Source organism: Leiobunum rupestre, chromosome 9 (assembly GCF_980474605.1).
Source record: "Leiobunum rupestre chromosome 9, qqLeiRupe1.1.hap1, whole genome shotgun sequence".
NCBI lineage: Eukaryota > Metazoa > Arthropoda > Arachnida > Opiliones > Sclerosomatidae > Leiobunum > Leiobunum rupestre.
In genome coordinates, this window is record NC_143392.1 from 55602673 (window position 1) to 55608672 (window position 6000).

The window sequence follows — 6000 nt, forward strand, 5'->3', positions numbered from 1 at the left end:
TCCAAACCATCCCGCTTTTAACAGTCCCCTATTTCTACAGCGATAGTACCGCAATCCTCGCTAGGTAACTCGATGTAAATAACTTATATGGTGTCCGTTTCGAGAACGGAGTTACCATGGTTTGGGAGGGGTTAATTTTTTTAAAGGGGAAGACGTGTTGCCAATGCGAATGTCGAAAAGCGGCCGGCTGTGAACTCCTAATCATGTCTCCTGTTAGTAACGAAAGTGACTTAAAAAAAACATACCGTTGGTAACGTACGACAGTTAAGGTAAAAAATTACAAAACAAATCCGTCCGAATCTTCAAAATGATCTACTAGCCAATGACGACTTTCCCTCTTATGACGTCAGGAATATATATATATATATATATATATATATGGTGTTTGATTTTAGATTCATTGAGCGAGGTGGGCCGATCCTGGAAGAACTGCAATACCAGGGGCCAACCCGTGGCGGAGGTGGAGCAAGCTCCGACCTCTCCGCCGCCGTCCAAAAATAAGTTTAATATCTTGGGCCCCGATGGGACCCGTATCAGATATTAAGCTGATAAGAACAGATACTACACTTTGATCTTAGCCAAAAGGCCGAGAAGCGATAACCGGCAAAGGGGGCTTTGGTGGTTGAAAAAGAAAAAGAGTGAGATTGAGCATTCACAAATTTCATAATTATGTTTAAGCAGATTGCTCGTGGTTGGAGATGACAGCGTGTATAACCATCACGTCTGACCAAAGAAGGTAACTTCTTGATTTCAAACAAAAAGATCGACGGCCATCGAGCGTTTTCAGCCGTCAACGGTAATATCACGCAGAATACATTGGTTCTCGACCCATCAACGACGGTAAGCCGCGTCGAGTGGGGTCATTTCTTGGGAGGGAGGGAGACCACCAGGGAACACGGCGTGCCGGTGGCTGATCTCTTCCTCTCACCCTCTTTTTTTTCATTAACGGGGTATTTGAGTCTTTCTAATAAAATTTGTTTATTTTTAAATATTTTCTTTTACGCTGTTTCTAACTAGTTCGCCAAGGCGATAATTTATCTTCGGTTTTCTCTGGGTCTTTTTTTAAATAAGTGGCAACATGGAACCGTGCTTAATCGATAATTAGAAAAAGTAAGATCTTGATCATACGGAGTTTCCTCCTGCACGCTTACCAGAACAGCTGTAGAGAAGTGTCATGAGATATGGCACTACGAATTGACCGTGGTTGCCGCGTAGTACGCGCCCCGGCATCAGCAACACAAAAACTCGTTTTTTCCAAACCATCCCGCTTTTAACAGTCCCCTATTTCTACAGCGATAGTACCGCAATCCTCGCTAGGTAACTCGATGTAAATAACTTATATGGTGTCCGTTTCGAGAACGGAGTTACCATGGTTTGGGAGGGGTTAATTTTTTTAAAGGGGAAGACGTGTTGCCAATGCGAATGTCGAAAAGCGGCCGGCTGTGAACTCCTAATCATGTCTCCTGTTAGTAACGAAAGTGACTTAAAAAAAACATACCGTTGGTAACGTACGACAGTTAAGGTAAAAAATTACAAAACAAATCCGTCCGAATCTTCAAAATGATCTACTAGCCAATGACGACTTTCCCTCTTATGACGTCAGGAATATATATATATATATATATATATATATGGTGTTTGATTTTAGATTCATTGAGCGAGGTGGGCCGATCCTGGAAGAACTGCAATACCAGGCCAACCCGTGGCGGAGGTGGAGCAAGCTCCGACCTCTCCGCCGCCGTCCAAAAATAAGTTTAATATCTTGGGCCCCGATGGGACCCGTATCAGATATTAAGCTGATAAGAACAGATACTACACTTTGATCTTAGCCAAAAGGCCGAGAAGCGATAACCGGCAAAAGGGGGCTTTGGTGGTTGAAAAAGAAAAAGAGTGAGATTGAGCATTCACAAATTTCATAATTATGTTTAAGCAGATTGCTCGTGGTTGGAGATGACAGCGTGTATAACCATCACGTCTGACCAAAGAAGGTAACTTCTTGATTTCAAACAAAAAGATCGACGGCCATCGAGCGTTTTCAGCCGTCAACGGTAATATCACGCAGAATACATTGGTTCTCGACCCATCAACGACGGTAAGCCGCGTCGAGTGGGGTCATTTCTTGGGAGGGAGGGAGACCACCAGGGAACACGGCGTGCCGGTGGCTGATCTCTTCCTCTCACCCTCTTTTTTTTCATTAACGGGGTATTTGAGTCTTTCTAATAAAATTTGTTTATTTTTAAATATTTTCTTTTACTGCTGTTTCTAACTAGTTCGCCAAGGCGATAATTTATCTTCGGTTTTCTCTGGGTCTTTTTTTAAATAAGTGGCAACATGGAACCGTGCTTAATCGATAATTAGAAAAAGTAAGATCTTGATCATACGGAGTTTCCTCCTGCACGCTTACCAGAACAGCTGTAGAGAAGTGTCATGAGATATGGCACTACGAATTGACCGTGGTTGCCGCGTAGTACGCGCCCCGGCATCAGCAACACAAAAACTCGTTTTTTCCAAACCATCCCGCTTTTAACAGTCCCCTATTTCTACAGCGATAGTACCGCAATCCTCGCTAGGTAACTCGATGTAAATAACTTATATGGTGTCCGTTTCGAGAACGGAGTTACCATGGTTTGGGAGGGGTTAATTTTTTTAAAGGGGAAGACGTGTTGCCAATGCGAATGTCGAAAAGCGGCCGGCTGTGAACTCCTAATCATGTCTCCTGTTAGTAACGAAAGTGACTTAAAAAAAACATACCGTTGGTAACGTACGACAGTTAAGGTAAAAAATTACAAAACAAATCCGTCCGAATCTTCAAAATGATCTACTAGCCAATGACGACTTTCCCTCTTATGACGTCAGGAATATATATATATATATATATATATATATATGGTGTTTGATTTTAGATTCATTGAGCGAGGTGGGCCGATCCTGGAAGAACTGCAATACCAGGCCAACCCGTGGCGGAGGTGGAGCAAGCTCCGACCTCTCCGCCGCCGTCCAAAAATAAGTTTAATATCTTGGGCCCCGATGGGACCCGTATCAGATATTAAGCTGATAAGAACAGATACTACACTTTGATCTTAGCCAAAAGGCCGAGAAGCGATAACCGGCAAAGGGGGCTTTGGTGGTTGAAAAAGAAAAAGAGTGAGATTGAGCATTCACAAATTTCATAATTATGTTTAAGCAGATTGCTCGTGGTTGGAGATGACAGCGTGTATAACCATCACGTCTGACCAAAGAAGGTAACTTCTTGATTTCAAACAAAAAGATCGACGGCCATCGAGCGTTTTCAGCCGTCAACGGTAATATCACGCAGAATACATTGGTTCTCGACCCATCAACGACGGTAAGCCGCGTCGAGTGGGGTCATTTCTTGGGAGGGAGGGAGACCACCAGGGAACACGGCGTGCCGGTGGCTGATCTCTTCCTCTCACCCTCTTTTTTTTCATTAACGGGGTATTTGAGTCTTTCTAATAAAATTTGTTTATTTTTAAATATTTTCTTTTACGCTGTTTCTAACTAGTTCGCCAAGGCGATAATTTATCTTCGGTTTTCTCTGGGTCTTTTTTTAAATAAGTGGCAACATGGAACCGTGCTTAATCGATAATTAGAAAAAGTAAGATCTTGATCATACGGAGTTTCCTCCTGCACGCTTACCAGAACAGCTGTGGTAGAGAAGTGTCATGAGATATGGCACTACGAATTGACCGTGGTTGCCGCGTAGTACGCGCCCCGGCATCAGCAACACAAAAACGTCCTTGTCTTTTTCCAAACCATCCCGCTTTTAACAGTCCCCTATTTCTACAGCGATAGTACCGCAATCCTCGCTAGGTAACTCGATGTAAATAACTTATATGGTGTCCGTTTCGAGAACGGAGTTACCATGGTTTGGGAGGGGTTAATTTTTTTAAAGGGGAAGACGTGTTGCCAATGCTGAATGTCGAAAAGCGGCCGGCTGTGAACTCCTAATCATGTCTCCTGTTAGTAACGAAAGTGACTTAAAAAAAACATACCGTTGGTAACGTACGACAGTTAAGGTAAAAAATTACAAAACAAATCCGTCCGAATCTTCAAAATGATCTACTAGCCAATGACGACTTTCCCTCTTATGACGTCAGGAATATATATATATATATATATATATATATATGGTGTTTGATTTTAGATTCATTGAGCGAGGTGGGCCGATCCTGGAAGAACTGCAATACCAGGCCAACCCGTGGCGGAGGTGGAGCAAGCTCCGACCTCTCCGCCGCCGTCCAAAAATAAGTTTAATATCTTGGGCCCCGATGGGACCCGTATCAGATATTAAGCTGATAAGAACAGATACTACACTTTGATCTTAGCCAAAAGGCCGAGAAGCGATAACCGGCAAAGGGGGCTTTGGTGGTTGAAAAAGAAAAAGAGTGAGATTGAGCATTCACAAATTTCATAATTATGTTTAAGCAGATTGCTCGTGGTTGGAGATGACAGCGTGTATAACCATCACGTCTGACCAAAGAAGGTAACTTCTTGATTTCAAACAAAAAGATCGACGGCCATCGAGCGTTTTCAGCCGTCAACGGTAATATCACGCAGAATACATCGGGTCTCTCGACCCATCAACGACGGTAAGCCGCGTCGAGTGGGGTCATTTCTTGGGAGGGAGGGAGACCACCAGGGAACACGGCGTGCCGGTGGCTGATCTCTTCCTCTCACCCTCTTTTTTTTCATTAACGGGGTATTTGAGTCTTTCTAATAAAATTTGTTTATTTTTAAATATTTTCTTTTACGCTGTTTCTAACTAGTTCGCCAAGGCGATAATTTATCTTCGGTTTTCTCTGGGTCTTTTTTTAAATAAGTGGCAACATGGAACCGTGCTTAATCGATAATTAGAAAAAGTAAAAGATCTTGATCATACGGAGTTTCCTCCTGCACGCTTACCAGAACAGCTGTAGAGAAGTGTCATGAGATATGGCACTACGAATTGACCGTGGTTGCCGCGTAGTACGCGCCCCGGCATCAGCAACACAAAAACTCGTTTTTTCCAAACCATCCCGCTTTTAACAGTCCCCTATTTCTACAGCGATAGTACCGCAATCCTCGCTAGGTAACTCGATGTAAATAACTTATATGGTGTCCGTTTCGAGAACGGAGTTACCATGGTTTGGGAGGGGTTAATTTTTTTAAAGGGGAAGACGTGTTGCCAATGCGAATGTCGAAAAGCGGCCGGCTGTGAACTCCTAATCATGTCTCCTGTTAGTAACGAAAGTGACTTAAAAAAAACATACCGTTGGTAACGTACGACAGTTAAGGTAAAAAATTACAAAACAAATCCGTCCGAATCTTCAAAATGATCTACTAGCCAATGACGACTTTCCCTCTTATGACGTCAGGAATATATATATATATATATATATATATATCGTGTTTGATTTTAGATTCATTGAGCGAGGTGGGCCGATCCTGGAAGAACTGCAATACCAGGCCAACCCGTGGCGGAGGTGGAGCAAGCTCCGACCTCTCCGCCGCCGTCCAAAAATAAGTTTAATATCTTGGGCCCCGATGGGACCCGTATCAGATATTAAGCTGATAAGAACAGATACTACACTTTGATCTTAGCCAAAAGGCCGAGAAGCGATAACCGGCAAAGGGGGCTTTGGTGGTTGAAAAAGAAAAAGAGTGAGATTGAGCATTCACAAATTTCATAATTATGTTTAAGCAGATTGCTCGTGGTTGGAGATGACAGCGTGTATAACCATCACGTCTGACCAAAGAAGGTAACTTCTTGATTTCAAACAAAAAGATCGACGGCCATCGAGCGTTTTCAGCCGTCAACGGTAATATCACGCAGAATACATTGGTTCTCGACCCATCAACGACGGTAAGCCGCGTCGAGTGGGGTCATTTCTTGGGAGGGAGGGAGACCACCAGGGAACACGGCGTGCCGGTGGCTGATCTCTTCCTCTCACCCTCTTTTTTTTCATTAACGGGGTATTTGAGTCTTTCTAATAAAATTTG

General features: G+C 43.3%; 5 non-coding genes across 5 annotated transcripts; all 5 read right to left on the reverse strand.

Annotated features, from left to right (window-relative positions):
* Positions 1-404: 404 nt before the first annotated feature.
* On the reverse strand, positions 405-598 carry LOC149931566 (U2 spliceosomal RNA). Its single transcript, XR_016476417.1, has one exon. It is a non-coding gene; the product is annotated as a U2 spliceosomal RNA (small nuclear RNA).
* Positions 599-1657: 1059 nt separating this feature from the next.
* On the reverse strand, positions 1658-1849 carry LOC149931567 (U2 spliceosomal RNA). Its single transcript, XR_016476408.1, has one exon. It is a non-coding gene; the product is annotated as a U2 spliceosomal RNA (small nuclear RNA).
* Positions 1850-2912: 1063 nt separating this feature from the next.
* On the reverse strand, positions 2913-3104 carry LOC149931568 (U2 spliceosomal RNA). The gene has a single exon (XR_016476409.1). It is a non-coding gene; the product is annotated as a U2 spliceosomal RNA (small nuclear RNA).
* A 1070-nt stretch (positions 3105-4174) lies between these two features.
* On the reverse strand, positions 4175-4366 carry LOC149931569 (U2 spliceosomal RNA). The gene has a single exon (XR_016476410.1). It is a non-coding gene; the product is annotated as a U2 spliceosomal RNA (small nuclear RNA).
* Positions 4367-5429: 1063 nt separating this feature from the next.
* LOC149931570 (U2 spliceosomal RNA) lies at positions 5430-5621 on the reverse strand. The gene has a single exon (XR_016476411.1). It is a non-coding gene; the product is annotated as a U2 spliceosomal RNA (small nuclear RNA).
* Positions 5622-6000: the final 379 nt, after the last annotated feature.